The following is a 23,958-nucleotide window of genomic DNA, read 5'->3' as shown; positions in this document are numbered from 1 at the left end:
AATGTAGGACATGTGGTGGTTGTGAGTCCTGTGAAGTGATAGCAGTGAAATGTTGAGGTGGCAGTGGATTGGTCTGTTGCTGGAGATGGTATGGCGTTGATTGGCTCTGTTGCTGGATATGGGAAACGGACTGTGTGGTGCCACTTTGATAGTGATGAGGCGCAACCTTCTGATTCTTAATATTGGAAATCACTCTAAGAACTTCCATTTGAAACTGTAGCCATTCATTATTATCAAACTTCTCATTACGTGGTAGCAGACTGTGGTAGAAGGACATTTGGGAGTTTGGTTTCTCAGGTTCTGTTTTTTCCAATGCCTTTAAAAGCCTCAGATCTATTTCGTCCATTTTCTCGTACTTCTTTGGAGGTTGAGTGGCAGACATAGGTTTTTCCTTTGTTCCAATTGTTACGTTTGCTTCTGTTCTGTGTTCTGACGAGGATGCGAGGGGCATCGGTTTCATCCTTGCTCTTTTCTTCTACGCTGAAACTTTCTGTAGTCTCTGTTGTTTCGTATACTTTTTTAAAAAACTGGAGTTCGTCATTAAATATGTTCTTTCTTTTTTTTTGTAGCTTGTGAGCCACTAGTTTTGCTTTGTTGTGCCCTTTTCTCAGCCTTGGGAAGGCGTCGCGTAAATGTTTCCACCGTTTTATCACTTCCTTACCTAAAAATGAAAATAATTATCGCCTACATTAGTCACGATAAAATACACAATAGTTATTTTACATTACAAAAAAGTTGTGAATCATAATTCGTTAACTCTTCACATTTTAAATAATTTTTTTCAGATATCTAGCAAGTGGATGTTCTTTCACCGACCTTCATTATTCCTTCAGAGTAGGATTCTCAACCGCTAGAGTGATAGAGACGTTTGTCGAGCACTGTGGAATGTTATGCAAAGCGAGTGCATGCCTCCCCTTACAGATGAAATGTGGCAGTCAGTAGCATATGGATTTGAGTATGCAGCAAACTTTCCTCATTGCATTGGGGCAGTAGATGGAAAACAAGTCCGCATTGTGAGTCCAATAGAAAGTGAATCTAGGTATTTTAATTATAAAAACTACTACTCAGTTGTGTTAATGGGCATTGCAGATAGGAAGTACCGATTTGTTTATGTGCATATTGGTAACTATGGAAAAGACTGTGACTCATCAATTTTTAAACAGACTCAGCTGTGGAAATCTGTTGAAAGCAGTTCAAAAAATCTACCTGATGTGAAGTGCCTACCAGGTACAGAAAGTCCGAAAGTGCCACTTTTATATATATATATATATATATATATATATATATATATATATATATATATATATATATATATTTTTTTTTTTTTTTTTTTTTTTTTTTTTTTTTGTGCTGCAGCAATTGGGCTACATAAACATCTGCTAAGGCCTTATTCTGAAACACATTTAACAATCGACAAACGAATCTTCAACTATCGATTGCGCCGAGCAAGGAGGTACATAGAATGTGCTTTTGGCATTCTTACAAACAAATGGAGAATACTCCATTGACCATTAAATATCCAACCACATTTTGCCAATGACATTGCTAAATCCTGCATTATTCTTCATAATTATGTTAGGGAAAGAGATGGATACATTGTTGAGGATACAACGTCAATTATAGGGCTGGAAGACAGTCAGGCAGAAAATACTGTAAGAGGAGGCCTCAAAGCAAACAGTGTGAGAGACATTTTGTGTAAATATTTTGTTTCAAGTGTAGGAAGCGGTTCCTGGCAGAAGTCTATGATATAAGTGCATTCCGAACGGCATGATATCGAGAACAGATACTTGTGGAATAGACTGCCTTCACATTGAACACAAGTATTCCAGTACACGACTTATTTTTCGTTATTGTATTACTAGAAGTAAGTTGCAAAAATAATAATACCTTTTAAAAATGTGACGTTGTTACTGTTTTTCAATAATGTTCGTTTTTATAAAATAAAACATTTGTTAATAAAAGCCCATCATGGTTGTCACGACAGTAAAAAAATAAATAAATAAATAAATAAGTCAGGAATGTGAAGTGAAGATCCTGTTCCACTGCAAAGAGTGAGCGCCATCAATTCTAGGATCTATAAATAGAGTTTCTTCTAGTACATATATGTGAAAAAGCATGTACTTACCAAAATCATTCCTCTCCCTTTCGTCCAATACATCAAAGTCGCTACTAGTTCCCTTGCAAACTTCATGCCAAGCGTTTCTGGTAGCATCTCGGTCTCTGTATATGTCGAGGGTTTTGTCACACAGAACAGGCCTTTCTTGAATTAATGAAATTAAAATTTCATTATCTACGTCTAGATTACTCATGTCTGAAAGAAGAAACCAGTTAACAACTGTGATCACCACGACTCGACTCTATTCACACTGAACAAAACAGCTGTGGACGGTAGAAAAACCGCTACGTGTGTAAGCGTGCATTTGGTCAAGTGCACCACTACTTTGGCCGTGGCGGTAGAACTGCCGTCGGCGCCAGTGGCAGCCGGCGGTCACACAGCTACCGCCGACAGCCGATTTACCGCTCGTTTTTTCTTCCTCTTCATGTGCAAGCTCTGACACTCCTGTGCACCACTGCGGGAACGGCGGCGACGGTCAACTGACCGCTGCGGAAAAATCCGCCGTGTGTGCAACGGACCTAAGTGTCAGAAACTGTGATTTTGCATTAGTTTATTTTCTACAAGCCATGAACTTATGTCACGAACTGCACTATTTGAAACCGAACCAATGTTGAAGACAACATCCTTTACTACCAAGCTAGTGTCATCAGCAAACAGAAATATTTTAGAGTTACCTGTAATACTGGAGGGCATGTCATTTATATAAACAAGGAACAGGAGTGGCACCCGCCAGGGAAAAACATAAACGACTGTCTGAATGCCTCATTACGAGCTCTTATTTCCCTTATCTTTGAATGATGATCATTGCCCGATTTGAAAGATGGTGATAATAATATATGCTCTACATCCTCGGTGAAGATTGGATTTCAGAATTTAGTGAGCAGCACCTTCTGTTTAGCGCATAGTCTATCTGCAGGTATGTCCCACTTCAAACTTTCTATGAGACTTGTAACGCTCTCGCGATGGCTAAATGTACCAGTCACGAATCTTGCCGCTCTTCTTTGGACCTACTCAATCTCTTGAATCAGATCAAACTGGTAAGGGTCCCATGCAGGCGAACAACAAGACTGGACGAACTGACGTATTGTAAGCTATTTCCTTTGTTGAAGTACTACGTCGCTTCAGTATTCTACCGATAAACCGCAATCTAGAGTTCGCCTTATCCATTACTTATGTAATCTGATCATTCCATTTGAGACCATTTCGAATAGTCACACTCAGATACTTGACTGATGTTACCGCTTCCAAAGACTGATCATTTATTTTGTACTTATACATTAATGGGGATTTTCGCCTTATTATACATAGCAGGTTACAATTACTAATATTGAGAGATAACTGCCAGTCATTACTCCACGCATTTATTTTCTGCAAATCCTCATTGATTTGTTCACAGCTTTCGTGTGATACTACTTTCCTGTAGACTACAGCATCATCGGTAAACAGTCTAAGGCTGTTGCCAGTGCCATCAACCAGATCGTTTATGTAAATCGCAAAAAGGAGAGGACCTATTACGCTGCCCTGGGGCACACCTGAAGTTACTCTTGTTTCTGTTGAAGTTACCCCGTTCAGGACGACATACTGCTCCCTGTCTGTTAGAAAACTTTCTATCCAACCGCATATGTCATTGGACCGTAAGCCCGCACTTTTTGGAGCAAGCGACAGTGCGGAACTGCGTCGAACGCCTTTCGAAAGTCGAGAAATATGGCATCAACCTGGAAGCCGGTTCCTAGAGCCTGTTGTATAGCATGCACAAAGAGGGCCAGCTGTGTCTCCCATGACCGCTGTTTCCTAAAACCGTGCTGGTTTCTGCAGATGAGCTTCTCAGAGTCTAGAAAGGTCATTATATCTGAACACAAAATATGTTCCATGATTCTACAACAAATCGATGTCAGTGAAACTAGCCGGTAATTATGTGCATCCGATTTTCTACCCTTTTTATAGACTGCTATGATCTGGGCCTTCTTCCAGTCCCGTGTAACTTTCCGCCGTTCCAATGATCTCTGATAGGCAATCCCAGATACACTAAACACTATGTCAGCCATCCTTTCGTTTGTTCGATAGTTGAAAGGGGGAATGGTGCTGCAGTCCTCTATCGTAAACAAGTTTTTGAAAGCTAGGTTTAGAATTTCGGCCTTCTGTTTATCATCATCAGTTACATTACCAGTACTGTCGGCAAGAGAAGGTATTGAATTATTTGTAGCATTCATAGATTTTACGTACGACCAAAATTTTTTGAGGTTATTTTTAGAATCTGCAGATAAAATATTGCTTTCAAATTCGTTAAAAGAATCTCTCATTGTCCTTCTGACAGCTGCTTTCATTTGGTATAATCTGTGTTTGTCAGCGGGGCAGTGACTGCGTTTAAAGCAACTGTGCAAAATTCTCTGCTTTCTCAGCAAATTCCTAATATGTTTGTTGTACCATCCCCTATACTTTTGCTAGGCACATACTTCTCTAGCACATGGTGGACAATACCTTTAAATTCCGACCAAAGATGCTCAATATCTTTGTCACCCGCGGTGAATGCTTGGAGTTGACTATGAAGACAGTCTTTAATGACACTTTTATTTGCTTTCCCAACCAAGAAAACTCTACGCTGTTTGTTTGTTTCTTTCTGACATAGAAGCCACAACGACATTATGGTCGCTAATACCTTCTTCTAGATTAACTTCCGCAAAAAGATAAGGTCTGCTTGTCGCCAAGATATCTAATATGTTCCCATCTCGAGTCGGTTTTCTAACCAATTGCTCGAGGTTGTATGTTAAGAGCGCTCCTAGAATAACCTCACACGAATCTTTGCTTCTGCCCCCTATGATAAACGTGTAATTTTCCCAGTCAGTGGATGCTAGATTAAAGTCTCCACCTATAACAACTTCCTGACTTGTAGAAAATAAACTAACGCTAAATCACAGTATGACTCAGTTTTTACAGTTTATAACACTCAGTTCAACAAAACCTGACGTTTCAATTTCACAGAATGGGCAGCTGATTATCGAAACTAAATTGTTCAAATTTCTAGGTGTTCAGATAGATAGTAAACTGTCGTGGAAAGCCCACGTTTACGATCTTGTTCAAAAACTTAATGCTGCCATTATTACTGTTCGATCGGTATCTGAAGTCAATGATCGTTTGACACGAAAATTAGTCTAATTTGCTTATTTTCATTCGCTTATGTCGTATGGAATCATATTTTGGGATAACTCTTCCAATTCTAAGAGGATATTTTTGGCCCAGAAACGGGCTGTTCGGGCAATAAGTGGTGACGTTCACGAACCTATTGTCGACCCCTGTTCACGAGTCTGGGTATTTTGACTTTGGCCTCTCAATATATACATTCCTTATTGTCATTTCTTGTTAACAATATTAGCTTATTCCCAAGAATAAGCAACTTTCACTCAGTTAATACTCGGCAGAAATCAAACCTGCACTAGGATCGGACTTCCTTAAATCTTGTGCAGAAAGGTGTGCAGTATACTGCTGCATCCATTTTCAATAAGCTACCACAATAATTCAAAAATCTCAGCAGTAATCCACGTGCTTTCAAATCGAAACTAAAGTGTTAACTCATGGGTCACTCCTTCTATTCTGTTCAAAAATTAAACTGATTCTTGTTGTGTTGACTTACGCTTATGGCTTGAATGTTTTGGGGTTCATAAACATTTTAATTTCATCTGTTATCACTTCTATGTTGTAATGACCTTGGAGATTTGCTTCTCAATTTGGTCCTACGGAACTTGACGTGTAAAGAAATAAATAAATAAAATTATCGCCAGGAGAGAAAGCAGGTGCTGATAGCCAAGCTTAACAAAGAATGAAGTTCATCTGAATATGGTAGCATGGTTGCAACTGTAAAAAAGAAAAATTGAAAGTATCGTCTCTGTGCAACATATAGAACATGAAATAAAATTACAGTGAAATATCGTTAATCATAATCCCTTAGAGAAGATTTCTTTGAGATAAACTGCAAGATTCCTGTTTATTCTGCACAACTGACTTCAATAATGGACTTCCACATTGATGAATCTAAGCCGAAAGTATACTTCATTTGTGACACACCCAGGGCTGTTTCCAATTCAAGAGAGATCTGTTTGGATTATCCAAATGGCCTGCAGTGTTCCAGTGCTTTAGAAGCGACGACATTTTTTTGGCTACTTGAAATCATCAATATTTTACCCGAGAAATGACATACTGTTATGTGAACTGAAGATGAAAGATGGTGGTTGGTTATAGTTGGAGGCACAACATCGTTGTTACAGGTGATCTGCGAAAACCAGTTCACACATGTTGGCCACTGATGGAATCGTGCTTCGATTGGAGTTAACCAACTCAGTGCCAGTTAATGCCTGAGGATGGTGTACTGAGGCACCGAAACTGGTAGGTATATAACAAAGAACGTCGATAGGACGGTTGTAGGTGTTCCATTTTACTACATAAGTGAACGCCGAAGTTCCTCAAACCTCCAATAAGAAATACGGACATAAAGAATCTAGAAGAGAAAGTATTGTTATGTAACTGTTTTGACTGACAATGTGATAACCACTAGGGTCCTGGGTTTATGCAAACCTGATAAGTGATTACTAATCCATCCGAGTCAGATCGATCTCGGGACAGCTGAATGTGGAATTTATATAGGAGATTTAAAAGTCATCCTGCGAATAAGACAAATGACGCGCTAGGCAAGTCAAATAACGCGGAGTAGTTTTAGGTTCCTAAAGAAGATGTAAGTTGCACACAACTATTCTTTGGTTTCTTTTGTTTGCTTCATAATTAAATTCTGTAACTGTGACAATACTTGAGAATCGGAACCATTCTTCCAACATATACAGTGACTTACAACAAAAGTGAAGCAAATCGAAGGGGAGTAGGAAATGAGATGAAACAGCACAGCTTGAGAAAGTAAATTATGTTATTTCAGTGATTCCATAATCGAGTCAGATTTACAAATAACTTGGCAGTAAGAGCCCATTTATCAGTATTATGACCTGTATGCATGCACTGATTCGGTTGGAGGGGTGTCCTATGAGACAAACAGGCCCCCAACTGATATGATCCTTGATGTACGGGACGGATTTCACACCCTAGCTGGTCCCACATGTTCTATTGGGACTTCGCTGGCCAGGGAGTATCTCATCATCAGCAGTCCATCTTCCTGATCAAGGCGCTACTCTAAATGCAAACCGTTTGTGGTGCGGTGTTAATGGCAGCCTACATCTGGGACTGCATTACCTTAGTAAACCTGCTGCTAGTCTCCAACGAATGGTAGAAGGTGACACTGAATCCTGCAGATGAGCAGTACCGGCTTGCATCGATCAGTCGATCGCTAGACAATCCTCAGCGGTTCTCCGCACAAGGAGCTTTGACTGGCACGAAGGTTGACAGAACTGGTGGGCCGATTTGGAAGGAGCAGTTGCGCTGTGCGATGACGGATTAACTCCGCAGTCTGGAGCTGATAGTAAACGGCTTTTGCCTAGACAGTGTTTTTGGTTGCCTGTTGTGACTATGGGGCTCTGAATATTTGCCTTTGCCAAGCGTGCAGAGATTTCGAGTGCCACTTCACTACCAATTCGTCAAATATATTGGTGAGAGACTGTCTGTGGCTTCTGCGCTTTGTTTTGTTAAAGTAGTGCTGCGACTATTTCTCCTTCCTAGAAGGTCTTTCGTGTTTGCTGTTTCTGGGGGTTCGCTCCGAATGAACTGAAGTTTACCTTAATGGAAGTAATTCTGTTTCATTATAGACATTAGTCACAACTGCTTGTGAAATGTGCGGAAGTTGCGTGGTCTGCGTTACAGAGCTAGTGGAGGTACCTTAGGCAGAACTGCCTAGTTAAATTGGCCGTGTTCCGAGTGGCGTATCGTGTACCATGTTGAGAGCTAAACTGTGTGTTGTTCTTTCTTTCAGATACAGTTAAATCTAACTTAATCAGAGTGCCTTCCTCTGCAATCATTTTAGTTAAGCATTTGTAACACATTTTACTGGGTTAGCCTAATTTAATCAGAGTACCTGTGATCATTTCTGTTAAGTATTTGTATAACATTTTAGTGGGGCTAGTACAATTTAATCACAATGCCTTTCCACTGTAATCATTTTAGAAAAGTATTTGTAAAACATTTTGGTGGGATCGTTAGTTGATCCGCCATGAGATTTTCTATAGTAAACTCTGATAAAATAGGAATGTTCTTTTCCACTGTAGTTTTTATGGGCAGCCTGGTAAACAAAGTTTGACATCTGAGATTCGGTTGCTTAGCTACATGAAAAAGTGGAGTTAACATTAGTAATAGCTGCCAGATTCGTTACTTATGGCTAGTGTTTATTGCAAAAATATTTTCGAGTTTGAATTTTCTTCCATTTCAAAGTAGTGTGTAATGAGCGTTCCTGCTGCATAATTAGTACAAGTGACTGTTTTCCAATTGATTATGGGGGTACGTAAGCCTTATTAGTTTTCTCATTCCTGTAATCAGATGCTACCTAGCTATTAAGTACTTTGTTCCTTTCACCATATCCGCTATTCGCTAATTGCGCTGATGTTATTTTTGGCTCTTAAATGGTAATGTAAGGAAATATGTCCCACCCTTTGTAAAGCAGTGTACTGTTACTAGTTATCTAAGGTTAGTTTTTAGTCTGTTGTAGTTCACGTTGTACGGGACCCGCCCCATTCAGCAGCTCACCCGTGGGTGACGAGTTCACACCGCCCACTCTGACCGTCGGGTTATCCCGCTTGTCATGCGGCTGAATGGCAGCAGTATAATTTCTCCTGGTTCTGAGCGTACGTCACCAACGGACGTGATGCATTGCTTACGTTGTCCTCTTGTTACCAAATCTACTGCAATTATTAAAGTTATTATACATAAAAATTAATTGAATAATTTTGTCTGTGTTAAGGTTCTGATGATGATCATGATGATGTTTGGTTTGTGGGGCCCTCAACTGCGCGGTTATCAGCGCCCGTACAAATTCCCAACCTTTGCTCAGTCCAGTCCCGCCACTTTCATGAATGATGATGAAATTATGAGTACAGCACAAACACCCAGTCATCTCGAGGCAGGTGAAAATCCCTGAGCCCGCCGGGAATCAAACCCGGGACCCCGTGCTCGGGAAGCGAGAACGCGACCGCGAGACCACGAGCTGCGGACAGTTAAGGGTCCGATTGTTAATATCCAGTTCGTCTGACTTCAGATACGTGTTAATGTGTGACAAATTGCTTAGTTTATTAGATTTTTTTAAAAGCTCTTTTCCTGAGGTCAATTGCTGATCTCATTTCCTCGTTAATATACGACACGTTGTTCAGTTTCTTACTTATTTTTAGAAGCTATTTTACTGACGTCATAAACTGTTGACGTCTAAATAAGAGATAATGCATCTTTTCAACTGTGAACACTATTTTTTTGCCTCCTGGCCCAGCCATACCGCTCATTGCCGCATTAAGTTGCTTTAGGGTAATTACACCCAGATCAGCAGGTAGTCCTCTATTTGTACTCGGATGACAGGCGTACATGTGAAGGGATTCCGAAGCATTTTGAAATACCATGATCCTGCATTGTGGTGGCCAGATACGGTCGATTGGAACCTTGACGTCGAATATGTCTGTCCTCAGGTCCCCGTGACAACCGTCACATCCGAGCGTCCCACAAACCTGGATATTCCGCTATTCAACAGCCGGCCAAATAGAGACCTTTCCCGTCATCTGTCCAGGCTCCCCCCCCCCCCCCCCCCCCCCCCCGCCTGCCCTCTGCTGTGGTATTTGTGCCAACTTTTTAGTGCAGTGTTCAAGTGAGTGTTCAGTGTTGTGCGTCTTTCCAAAGTGTTGCGAACAGAAATCATGCTGTCGCTGGGTGTGAATTTTATATATCTTGCGAACAGAAACCAGACTGTCGCCTTGTTTTTTTAAATGTCTGTCTGTTATTTTACCTACCTGCTTCCTGCCTATTTTATTAGCATCGTCAACCCCTTTGTTTTATGTTTTTAAGTTCCACAATTTTCCTCCATTTTACCATTTAAGTCACCAATTTTATCTCCTGCTTTTATTATTTTTTATCTTTATATTTTTAAAACAAAATCTGTAGGCTGAAGAGCGGCGTAGTAAGCTGCTGCCAGCCCGCCCTCTTCGGGGGGGAAATCTAAACACAATAAGGTAAAAAATATATATATATATATATAGATTTTGTACCTTTGCTCACTGCCAACATAGGAAATAGTAAAATGATACCAATAGCTCCTCTCTTTCATTGTTTTACAAAGCTTGTCTCTAAACTTCGTTTTTCTTTTTTTTTTCGTGTAGTAGCGCTCTGTGTGTGTTCGTATATCACTAAATGTCACTTGTCGACTATATGTAATTCTTTACTGATGCACGATATTGCAATTACACGAATAGTGAAGGATATTATTACATCAGAGGAACACACTTGTAATCACACAATCATTCGCGGGATTCCCGGTATAATGTTTCATGAAGTACCAGCGGCTGTCTCTCTGTTGCCCTCTCACTTCCTCATGCACGCGCGCGCGCGCGCACACACACACACACACACACACACACACAAACACACACACACACACACACACACACACACACACACGCATGCCCACACATACACCTACATCACAATCAGTCACTGTCACCTGTCTCTGAGACCACCGCCCGCAATGTTCGCTAATCTTGTAACACACATGCGTCATGTTATCCCATGCTGCATCGGGCAGGAAAATCAGATACCAGGACTACAGCAGGTTTACCAACTGTCTCCGAAAGCAGCAACTCACCTGTCTGCCACAAATCATTTCAGTCCTCTAGCTAAATTACGAGGTGCCTCTCTCGGATAAGATTTGTAAGCAAATAGCGGTATCGCTTAATTGCATACACAGGTACTGTTATAGTCCAGTACTCGTGTGGTACTGCAACAACTGAATTATATCGATCTGAAATACGAAGCACAGACACGTACAATTTATGGCAACTGTTTTTGTCTGTTGTGCTATTCTAGGAATACTTTCTCGAAATCGAATGCTGAAGATCACTTCAATTAGCGATGTGACGCTTCATACAACATTTGACGTAATGGTATAACACGGAATTGACAAGTAGATGACCTTCTTTTAAGAGAGAGACGAATTTTACCATTCCATTTTCTGATATTAGAGCAATAATATACAGAAGAATGAAAACTCTGTTAGATGATCAGTTTCACTTTAGGAAAATTATGCGTCAGAGGGGAAATTTCTGACGTTGTACTTGATAACAGAAACAAGAATTAAGAAACGTCCACCGGATTTGTCGATTAAGAAAAGCCATGATGTAGAAGGTGCAAATAGTTCGAAATTATCGGAAAAATAGGGGTTATCTATAGGGAAAGATGGGTTGTGTGGAATATGAGGATAAAATAAGAAACAGAAGACCAAGAAAGAATTACTAGGATTAGAAAGACTATAAGACGTGCTTGTAGTCTTTCTCCCGTATTTCTCAATCTGTATACGGAAGAAGCAAAGATGAAAATAAAGGAAACTTTCAGGAGTCCGACTAAAATTCAGGAAGACCGATTTATGCCATTTCTGTCCTCGCTGATGACGAGTAAAAATTTTGACGACTAGTCGAATGGTATTAACAGTTTAATGAACACACATTATAGCTTGAGAATAAACCGAAGAAAGGCGACAGTAATGAGGGATAACGGAAATGAAGTTAACGATGAATTTATCAGAGTTGGTGATCACGAAGTAGAAGAAGTGAATTAGTTCTGTTGCTTTGGAAGCAAAATAACTCATGACGAACGAAACAAGGACATGAAAAGCAGTCTAGCACAAGTACAGGCGACATTCCTCGCCAAAAGAAATTCATTACTGTTAAACATCAGACTTGATCTGAAAAAGAAATTGATGAGAATATATGTTTTCTTCATGAAAATAAATAATGCACTTGGGACAAGCAGAAAAGAAGAGAATTGAGACGTTTCAAATGTGGTTCTTTGGTTCAAATGGTTCAAATGGCTCTGAGCACTATACGACTTAACTTCTGAGGTCATCAGTCGCCTATAACTTAGAACTAATTAAACCTAACAAACCTAAGGACATCACACACATCCATGCCCGAGGCAGGATTCGAACCTGTGACCGTAGATGTCGCTCGGTTCCAGACTGCAGCGCCTAGAACCGCACGGCCACAACGGCCGGCCTATGGTGCTTTAAAAGAATATTGAAAGTTATATACTGATCAGCCAGAACATTACAGTCACTTGATTAATAGCCGGTATTTCCATCTTTGGTACGGATAACAGCGGGAACCCGTTGTGGCATGGAAGCAATTAGGCCCGGGTAGGTCGCTGGAGAGCGTTGGCATCACATACGTATACACAAGTTACTTAATTCCCGTAAATTGCGGGGAGGAGGGGAGGGGCGATGAGCTCTTACGTCACGTTCAATCACATCCCAGATGTATTCGATCGGATGTAATGAGCAATGGCCGCCCAATCCCACGACGTCTGGAGTTGGCCTCTGCTTGTTTTCACCCTGTGTTGAAGAAACTCACCAAAGCACTCGACAAGTCGTGCGGTTTCCGAAAAGCTCATCCAGAGCCTCCGAGCCATCACAATCTGCCCTCATTCAAACTCCTGTAGATCGCTCGCCTTCCCCGTTCTACACACGGACAGCACGCTCACTGATACTACATGCGACGTGCATGTGTCTGACTAGCAGCCATTTCTCGCCAGGTGACACATCTATCGCCTGCATGGGTTTATATCGACAATTGGTCGGTGGTCATAATGTTCTGCTTGATCAGTGTATGTACTGTTAGGTACTGAGGAGGTACTGCGTACAGTCGGAGGGGAGAGAAACACTGACATGAGGAAGGGATAGGATGACTAGACATGTGTTAACACATTCAGAAATATCCTCCGTGGTACTTGACATAAAAGCAATAGAGGAAGATACAGATTAGAGTATATTCAACAAATTATTGACGTTAGGCGAATGTGCTGTTGTGGGATGAAGAGGTTGGCTCAGAGGGCTGATCCGACAGAGGGCTGATGACAAAAAGAAGACGTGATGGTTACAACTAAAATAAGGAAAAGTGTGAGGTCATCCGCATGAGTGCTAAAAGGACCTCGTTAAACTTCGGTTACACGATAAATCAGTCTAATCTAAAAGCCGTAAATTCAACTAAATACCTAGGTATTACAATTACGAACAACTCAAATTGGAAGGAACACATAGAAAATGTTGTAGGGAAGGCAAACCAGAGACTGCGTTTTATTGGCAGGACACTTAGAAAACGTAACAGATCTACTAAGAAGACTGCCTACACTACGCTTATCCGTCCTCTTTTAGAATACAGCTGCGCGGTGTGGTATCCTTACCAGATAGGACTGACGGAGTACATCTAAAAAGTTCAAAGAAAGGCAGCACGTTTTGTATTATCACGAAATATGGGAGAGAGTGTCACAGAAATGATACAGGATTTGGGCTGGACATCATTAAAAGAAAGGCGTTTTTCGTTGCGACAGAATCTTCTCATGAAATTTCAATCACCAACTTTCTCCTCCGAGTGCGAAAATATTTTGTTGACACCGACTTACATAGGGAGGAACGATCACCAAGATAAAATAAGGGGAATCAGAGCTCGTACGGAAAGATATAGGTGTTCATTCTTTCCGCGCGCTACACGAGATTGGAATAATAGAGAATTGTGAAGGTGGTTCGATAAACCCTCTGCCAGACACTTAAATGTGATTTGCAGAGTATCCATGTAAATGTATATGTAGAACTAAACTTTTCCCACTTGATCCATTGTAGACGAAAAACTACTATGGTGTGGGAATCCACCTTTATGAGATTGATGTTTGTACGCTGCAGGATGAGTCATTATTAGTGTCAGTGTCATGACTTTCCGTTAGATGCCGATAGTGGTACGGTCACGTAGGGCTCAAATACAAGCATCAGCCTGCGCTACATTTGCAGATATGGGTCTGAAGAAGGTAATCAGGGCCTTATTCGTGAAGCTGTTTTGTCAAAACAACAACAGTAGTTTTTCTACTCTACACAACTACTGACGCATTAAAGGATTATGGAGAGGTCCTCTTTCTACACCGGGGTAAAAGAACATGTTTCGGAAGTTTGTGTCAACTGGGGATTTCGGGGTTTGTGCCGGTGGAGGTCGACGGCCAATTTCGCCATAAATTGTTGAAGATGTTACTGTTCCCATGGCTAAGAACGCTGGACACAATGTACTATCCATAAGCAGCCCACGAGCCACACGACAGCTGAACGTTTTATGGTCCACCTTTCTCTCGGGGAGCAGTAGAGCAATCTCTAGTGCTGTTCCAGGATGTCGTGATACAGATAGTCGTGACAATCAGCAACGTTTCTAATATGGACCCGGCCGCTGTGGCCGAGCGGCTCTAGGCGTTTCAGTCCGGAACCGCGATGCTGCTACAGTCGGAGGTTCGAATGCTGCCTCGGGCGTGGATGTGTGTGATGACCTTAGGTTATTTAGGTTTAAGTAGTTCTAAGTCTAGGGGACTGATGACTTCAGATGTTAAGTCCCATAGTGCTTACAGCCCATTGAACCAATTGTAATATGGGACGTAAACATGTAACGCAGTTGCCAAATGTTAGCCTCTCATGAGGAAATTAAAATGTGTTTATTTCAATAGTTTATCAGTTATTTATCTTCCGCATGTCGTCGCAAATGTTTCGACAAAGTCGCATTGTCCTAAGTTCACTCGTTTGTCATGGGGGCCCCTCTCAAGTAGGGAAAGTTTAATTATAACGGCCCTGTTAACTTCGTAGGAGTTTCTAGGCAATATGTAGGCCCTGGGATTGGCAGACTCCACTGAATGCCACATTAAGAATGCATAATCCATACCTGCCCTATGAGTTGACGTATTTTAGATTGAAATACTCGTATCATTAGAGTAGGGTAACTGCAGCTACACAGTGCACCAATTATGTTTATAACGTCTGTTGTTGTGTCAGTATTAGGATAAATTGTCCATATTGTGATATGAATGACTATAAGCCTATGGCCAGTCAGTGATACAAGCAGATAACGGTGATAAATGCAACACTTGCATAGCACTCAGAAAACCGAGAGAGCGTATTTCATTTTGATTTTATTCCTTGTGGATATTTAGATGTTGCCGAATAATAATTAGATATCGCTGTTGGCAGTGAGTAGTGACTGACGGTAACTGTAGGTTATTTCAGACCCTCATCGAAAAATTACGAAGAACATTTTTGTTAAGTAAAATATACATTTCGATCCACCGTTTATGAGTTAAATGCATGAGACGACCATAATTTGATGCGAATTATTAACTGCTGTACACCAGTTCATATTGTGTGCGGTACATTAGCTACATCGTCTATTTGACCAATTCAGAGTTTCCAATACACTGTAAAGCATTTTGCGGCCAGGCAAGTCAGATCACAACTATACGTTATCTGTATTTCATTGGCTTCTCACCGTGCATACAGCCCAGTACCTCGCGGATAATGTACCATCAACTCATCATAATCGCAGCAAAAGAACTCGCTTATTTAGTACCCCATCAGAGCACATACATAAAACAAAAAAACATTTTAACTTTTCTACATCGTTACTGTTTGCCTCTGGAACACGCTACCCTGTGCTGTCCACACAAATCAAGCTTTTTGTAAATCATTACCTTTTGTCATCCTCATAACTTCCTCCTAAAAATGTTAATATGTACGGCCACTTCCATCAGTCGAACAGTGAATCAAATATTTTTCTCTTCTCCCAGATACACTTCTGGTTCTTTTCATTACTCAATGAGATGAACAACTGCCTTTTCCCCTCTCGTCAATACTTGTGTTTTATCAAGTTTCTACGTCCCCCCTACCTTCCCTCACGTACATTGCTGACAGCGCCCACAGTTTAATTCTACCTGTCTGTAATTCATGTGTACTATTCTTCCTTTCGCAAATACATATAAACTGTGTATACTGTTACTGTTTTCTCTGTTTATGAAATAACTACACTATATAATCAAAATCATCCGGACATTTCGACGTAATGCAGAACTGAGCATTAGGCGTCTCTAGAAACGGACCCGCCGTTATAAAAGGAGGCGAGGAGTATCGTGACGCCAGCAGAGAAGCAGTAACCGCAGAATAGGTCGATCAGGAAAGGTCAAAGACTTTGAATGTGCACTAGTCATTGGACGTCACTTGAGTTATAAATCTATCAGAGACATTTAAAACCTTCTGAAGTTGCCAAAGTCGACTGTTAGTGATGTGACTGTAAGTGGAAACGCGAAGCTGTACCATAACCAGGCAGACCCCACGTACTGACTGGCTTGATCATTGAGCATTGCCTATGGTGATCGTAACAAATCGCATGAAATCACCGGAGGGAATAACTCCTGAGTTCCATAGTACTATACTCCATCCATCATAAGGTGAGATTGTTCAGCAGCTGTATCTCCAGTACACTGGTGTCGTTCTGCTCTTGGAAGTAGGTCCAACTTCTTTGTTAGACATTTTGTTACTATCTCACTGTAAATGAAACTTTCAGACATTTTGATGTATTAACAGCCATCAAAGTTTTTTTTAATCATACTTCAGCTACGTAATTTTTGTTTCAAAAATCTTGTACCGTCACAGTCTATGTAAGCGCTACTTGTGCTCCCATGGTCTCACTGTTCATATGTACCGAGGAAATGGATGACATTGCTTCCTATTTCGTAGTGAAACACGTGCGTGGAACACCTTTAATCGCTAGAAACAAGTTGTTCTTAATGTTTTCCACAATGTTACAGAGAAAAATGAGCTTTGACGGTTGTTGAGGAACACGATGTACTAAATATAAATAAAACGACTGCAATTGCAATTGTGGCGTCATAGTTTGCGTTGTTGCTCGATAATCGGGGGCGCCGGTGGGCGGTTGTTCGAAATCGAAAGTAACCAACAATTTTTTTTGTTTCATTCCAGTACTTAAATCATTTAAATATGAAATTTATCAATAAAAATGATACCATCATTTTTTAAAGAAAAAATTACATATCGCAGACAGAATTCCGATTTTTATTGCAACTACACATTCTTAATTATCGATAAATTATAAAAGGTTATTACAGATTTTGAAGTTAAGAAAATATTACACATTTTTTGAAGAAAAATGAAAAATCAAATACTCTTTGTTTGAATATGCCCACTGTCTCACGTGAGACCACATCTGTCGTATAAAACAGAGTAATAAGCATCGTAGAAACACTGAAAACAAGTTTCACGGCGTCGAGTACATTGTACAAATGCTGCATTTTTACGGTTGTCACCGTATCATTGCTATCTGAACCCATTGGAATTGATCTGGAGCCACGGTAAGGGATTTGTCGCGAGAAATAACAAGACATTTAAGCTGAAAAACTTATTGGAACTAATGCACGGAGCTTTGTGGCATGTCACTGCCGAACGATGGCGAAATGCGGAATAGCACGTCATAAAAGAGGAGGAGGAGGAAATGTGGACTGTTTGGTGGCTTGGGATTTTGTCACTGATCGCCTTAATATCATCGTAGCAGTACTGAAATTTGCCGCTTTCCTCGGTGTCCGATATGGAAGAAGTTCAGAGATTACCAGACGACTGACCAATACCTTCAGCGGCTTCAGTACTTAATTACATGGTAAAATCCCAGCAGTGCGCTTTCACGCAGCACGTAGCTCGTGCAGATTACCCTTGGTAAAGTCAGGAATTTTCATCACTCTCATTTTTAATTAGTACTTTGTTATCTAAGATTGAGAACATGTTTTCCTTCAGATCACCTAAGAAGCGAATCGCGTAGGTTTTACCATTATTGCCGGCCGCGGTGGCCGAGCAGTTCTAGGTGCTTCAGTTCGGAACAGTGCGACTGCTACGGTCGCAGGTTCGAATCCTGCCTCGGGCATAGATGTGTGTGATGTCCTTAGGTTAGTTAGGTTTAAGTAGTTCTAAGTTCTAGGGGACTGATGACCTCAGATGTTAAGTCCCATAGTGCCTGGAACTATTTTAACCATTTTTGAACCAAATAGAATGGCTTTCCGATGATCTTATACGTACAGTTTGCCATAGACCAACATCACCACATTCTCTGGTATTTACAAGTGTTCGATTCCATGTTAGATGTCTGTCGTAATGAATGTAATGTGAAACATGAAGAATGCAACGTAAGGACTGAGAGATAGTGCAATGGCTATAATCTTGCCAGGATAAATAAATAGCTAAGGATGATTTATTAAGCGCTTGTTGACTTTAATTTTATCGTGAAGTTATCACTGAAAGGCATGAATAATAGAAATGAAATTTTTGTCGTAATGTTCGTCGGAAGATGATTATGTTAATGAGAAGCCCATACACGTTATGTGATCAAATGCATCCGGAGACCTGGCTTAAAATGACTTAAAAGTTAGTGGCAACCTCCATGGGTAGTGTTGGACTTCCGTATGGTGTTGGCCCACCTTAGCCTTGATGACAGCTTCCAATCTCGCAGGCATACATTCAATCAGACGCTGGAAGGTTTCTTTGGGAATGGCAGGCCATTCTTCACAGAGTGCTGCACTGAGGAGAGGCATCGATGTCGGTCTATGAAGCCTGGCACGAAGTCGGCGTTCCAAAACATTCCAAAGGTGTTCTATAGGATTCAGGTCAGAACTCTGTGCAGGCCATTACATTACAGGAATGTTATTGTCGTGTAACCACTCCACCATAGGCCGTGCATTATGAACAAGTGCTCGATCCCGTTGAAAGATGCAGTCGCCATCCCCGAATTGCTCTTCAACAATGGGAAGTAAGAAGATGCTTAAAACATCAATGTAGGCTTGTGCTGTTATAGTGCCACGCAAAACAACAAGAGGTGCAACCTCCCTCCATGAAAAACACGACCACACAATAACACCACCGCCTCCGAATTTTACTGTTGGCACTACACACCCTGGGAGATGTCGTTCATTGGGGATTCGCCATACACCACACCCTGCCATCGAATCGCCACATTGTGTACCTTGATTCGTCACTCAACACAACGTTTTTCCACTGTTCAACCGTCCAATGTTTACGCTCCTTACACCAAGTGAGGCGTCGTTACGGATTTACCGGCGTGATGTGTGGCTTATGAGCAGCCTCTCGACCATGAAATCCAATTTTCTCGCCTCACACCTAACTGTCATAGTACTTGCAGTGGATCGTGATGCAGTTTGGAATTCCTGTGTGATGGTCTGGATAGATGTCTGCCTATTATACATTACAACTCTCTGCAACTGTCAGCGGTCTCTGTCACTCAACAGACAAGGTCGGTCTGTTCGCTTTTGTGCTGTACATGTCATTACAAGTTTCCACTGCACTATAACATCGGAAATAGTGGACCTAAGGATGTTTAGGAGTGCCGAAATCTAGCGTACGGACGTATGACACAAGTGACACACAATCACCTGATCACTTCCAAATCCGTGAGTTCCGCTGAGTGTCCCATTCTGCTCTCTCACGATGTCTAATGACTAATGAGGTCGCTGATATGGAGTACCTGGCAGTAGGTGGCAGCACAATGCGCCTGATATGAAAAATTTATGTTTTGGGGGTGTCCGGGTAGTTTTGATGATATAGTGAATGTATTCGTTTTTATTAAGAATTGTTATTAATCATTTAAATTTTCGACACGAGCTGTTAATTTACAAGATAATTTTAAATGACTGCAACAATTTCACAGATTTGCTGTAGCTATATTATTTGAATATTGTCACAGGGCTTTGGGTGTATAAATAGAAAAACTCAAAAATTTTGTTTGACATATTTAAAGTCCTCCAAATATGCCTCCCTACTGAATCTGTAGATATCAAGTCGATAATCAAAGTTCGTTTCATGTTCGCCGCTGCATGTTCGTATCAATCTGTTCAAAAGCACTACTGACGCAGCTCGCAGTTGTGGTAGATTTGTTGGTAGAGGAGGCGTGAACACTGAATCTTTCATATCACTTCACACAAAGAAAGAAAAACGCAAGGTGTTCGGTAGAGAGAAAGTGGAGACCATAACAAGAATTGCTCTTCATTAACCCCACCACGACCGATCCACAGGTTTCTCAATTAACCTGCTTAAGAATTCTCGAACATCGTGATGGACGTGGTGTGGAGCACCATCCTCTTGGCAGATGAAGTCCACACTGTCGGTCTCCATTTATGGCATGAGCTAATTTTGCAGCATGCCCAGATACGTGTATCTTGTAACAGTCTTTTCGCAGAAGAAAAGGGGAGAACACATTAACTTGATGTGAATCTTGTGAATTTCGCATATGCTACACGATAGGCTGGACAGTGAAGGGGGAGGCGTGTTTATAGCGATAAGAAGTCCAATATATCGAAGGAAATTGACGGAGATCCGAAATTTGAAATAATTTGGGTGAAGGTCACGGTTAAAGCAGGCTCAGACATGATAATTGGATGTCTCTATAGGCCCCCTGGCTCAGCAGCTGTTGTGGCTGAGCACCTGAAGGATAATTTGGAAAATATTTCTAGTAGATTTCCCCACCATGCTATAGTTCTGGGTGGAGATTTTAATTTGCCGGATATAGACTGGGAGACTCAAACGTTCATAATGACTGGCAGGGACAAAGAATCCAGTGAAATTTTTTTAAGTGCTTTATCTGAAAACGACCTTGAGCAGTTAAACATAGAACCGACTCGTGACGATAACGTATTAGACCTTCTGGTGACAAACATACCCGAACTATTTGAAACAGATAACGCAGAAAAGGGAATCATCGATCATAAACCGGTTACTGCATCGATGATTTCAACCGAAAATAGAAATATTAAAAAAGGTAGGAAAATTTTTCTGTTTAGCAAAAGAGACAAAAAGCAGATTTCAGAGTACCTGACAGCTCAACATAAAAGTTTTGTCTCAAGTACAGATAGTGTTGAAGGTCAGTCGACAAAGTTCAAAACCACCGTACAATATGCGTTAGATGAGAATGTGCCAAGCAAGATCGTAAGAGATGGAAAAGAGCCACCGTGGTTCAACAACCGAGTTAGAAAACTGCTGCGGAAGCAAAGGGAACTTCACAGCAAACATAAACATAGCCAAAGCCTTGCAGACAAACAAAAATTACACGAAGCGAAATGTAGTGTGAGGAGGGCTATGCGAGAGGTGTTCAGTGAATTCGAAAGTAAAGTTCTACGTACTGACCTGGCAGAAAATCCTTTGAAATTTTGGTGTTATGTCAAAGCGGTAGGTGGATCAAAACAAAATGTCCAGACACTCCGTGACCAAAATGGTACTGAAACAGAGGATGACGGACTAAAGGCCGAAATACTAAATGTCTTTTCCAAAGCTGTTCCACAGAGGAAGACTGCACTGTAGTTCCATCTCTAGACTGTCGCACAGATGACAAAATGGTAGATATCGAAATAGACGACAGAGGGATAGAGGAACAATTAAAATCGCTCAAAAGAGGAAAGGCCGCTGGACCTGATGGGATACCAGTTCGATTTTACACAGAGTACGCGAAGGAACTTGCCCCCTTCTTGCAGCGGTGTACCGTAGGTCTCTAGAAGATCGTAGAGTTCCAAAGGATTGGAAAAGGGCACAGTTCATCTCCGTTTTCAAGAAGGGACGTCGAAACAGATGTGCAGAACTATAGACCTATATCTCTAACGTCGAACAGTTGTAGAATTTTGGAACACGTATTATGTTCGAGTACAGTGACTTTGCTGGAGACTAGAAATCTACTCTGTAGGAATCAGCATGGGTTTCGAAAAAGACGATCGTGTGAAACCCAGCTCGCCCTATTTTTCCACGAGACTCAGAGGGCCATAGACACTGGTTCCCAGGTAGATGTCGCGTTTCTTGACTTCCGCAAGGCGCTCGATACAGATCCCCACAGTCGTTTAATGAACAAAGTAAGATCATATGGACTATTAGACCAATTGTGTGATTGGATTGAAGGGTTCCTAGATGACAGAACGCAGCATGTCATTCTCAATGGAGAGAAGTCTTCCGAAGTAAGAGTGATTTCAGATGTGCCACAGGGGACTGTCGTAGGACCGTTGCTATTGACAATATACATAAATGACCTTGTGGATGACATCGGAAGTTCACTGAGGCTTTTTGCGGATGATGCTGTGGGATATCGAGAGGTTGTAACAATGGCAAATTGTACTGAAACGCAGGACGATCTGCAGCAATTGACGCATAGTGTAAGGAATGGCAACTGAATCTCAATGTAGATAAGTGTAATGTGCTGCGAATACATAGAAAGATAGATCCCTTATCATTTAGCTACAATATAGCAGGTCAGCAACTGGAAGCAGTTAATTCCATAAATTATCTGGGAGTACGCATTAGGAGTGTTTTAAAATGGAATGATCATATATAGTTGATCGTCGGTAAAGCAGATGCCAGACTGAGATTCATTGGAAGAATCGTAAGGAAATGCAATCCGGAAACAAAGGAAGTAGGTTACAGTACGCTTGTTCGCCCACTGCTTGAATACTGCTCAGCAGTGTGGGATCTGTACCAGATGGGGTTGATAGAAGAGATGGAGAAGATCCAACGGAGAGCAGCGCGCTTCGTTACAGGATCATTTAGTAATCGCGAAAGCATTACGGAGATGATAGCTAAACTCCAGTGGAAGACTCTACAGGAGATACGCTCAGTAACTCGGTATGGGCTTTTGTTTAAGTTTCGAGAACATACCTTCACCGAGGAGTCAAGCAGAATATTGCTCCCTCCTACGTATATCTCGCGAAGAGACCATGAGGATAAAATCAGAGAGATTAGAGCCCACACAGAGGCATACCGACAATCCTTCTTTCCACGAACAATACGAGACCGGAATAGAAGGGAGAACCGATAGAGGTACTCAAGGTACCCTCCGCCACACACCGTCATTCTGGATGTAGATGTAGATGTAGATAGCGTGGGAATTCCGTGTTCCCCTGATTCGCACACTGTGCCTGTTCACTGTGCTATCTTAGAAACCCATTCTCCTCCATAAGTTGTTGCAAGTATGCCTAAAATTCAAAGTGTCTGGCTTTATCATCGACAGTCAGGGCTCGTAGCAATTGCGAGTGTTAAGGCTTCACCTTCAGTCGTTTCTTTGAGATCTTCCAAACGGTCGGTTGTTTAGCTCTCTGCTCGCTGTGTTCGTCGACTTCCGTGGGCCACGTGCCACTCTCTCCCTCGCGCGGTCAACTGATTATCCACTCAATGCAGGCTGACCCGTTGATTTCCCCTTGCAGAGATATCCTGAATCCTTAAACTACGCATACGATCACCGACTTGAATTGGCAGTTGGTATAACCTTGTTGAACTTCTTCCTAAAAGTGTAGCTGCAATGTTACGGCAGACTGATGTGGATGCATTTCAAGGACAACATAAGCTTTCCCGACGAAGAAACCAGAGACAAAACTGCTCCAGATGTGGAAAGTACGTAGCTAGTAAGCCCTGCACAAGCTGTAAGTGATAAGGGTAGTAACAATTGTCGTGGAGAATTTTCCACACGGTCGTCTGGCTTAGCCTGTACTGACGCATCATCTGCCTGGTACTGACAGGGCGGTTGCCTTCCACAGTATTAATCGCACTTTCCTCCAAGTCTCAGACAAACAATAAAAGAGTGCTGCAAACACTGAATGCTTTGGTTGTTGTCGAGGGGGATAGGTCTCCTTATACAACCTTCCTGCCCGATGCACGTTGCCATTTGCCTTTCCACCATGTCAGCAAGCTTTTGATTCGATACGGAACCATTGCGTATAACACTTTGTCACATCCACTACAAGGTGGATGAGCAAGAAAAGTGAATCGGACACAACATTAGTCTAATAATTACTATGCAGGGGAGGGGGCTAGGGCATGACGTATGAGGAAC

The sequence above is a fragment of the Schistocerca piceifrons genome, chromosome 6 (assembly GCF_021461385.2).
Source record: "Schistocerca piceifrons isolate TAMUIC-IGC-003096 chromosome 6, iqSchPice1.1, whole genome shotgun sequence".
Lineage (NCBI taxonomy): Eukaryota > Metazoa > Arthropoda > Insecta > Orthoptera > Acrididae > Schistocerca > Schistocerca piceifrons.
This window is presented reverse-complemented; position numbering follows the sequence as displayed.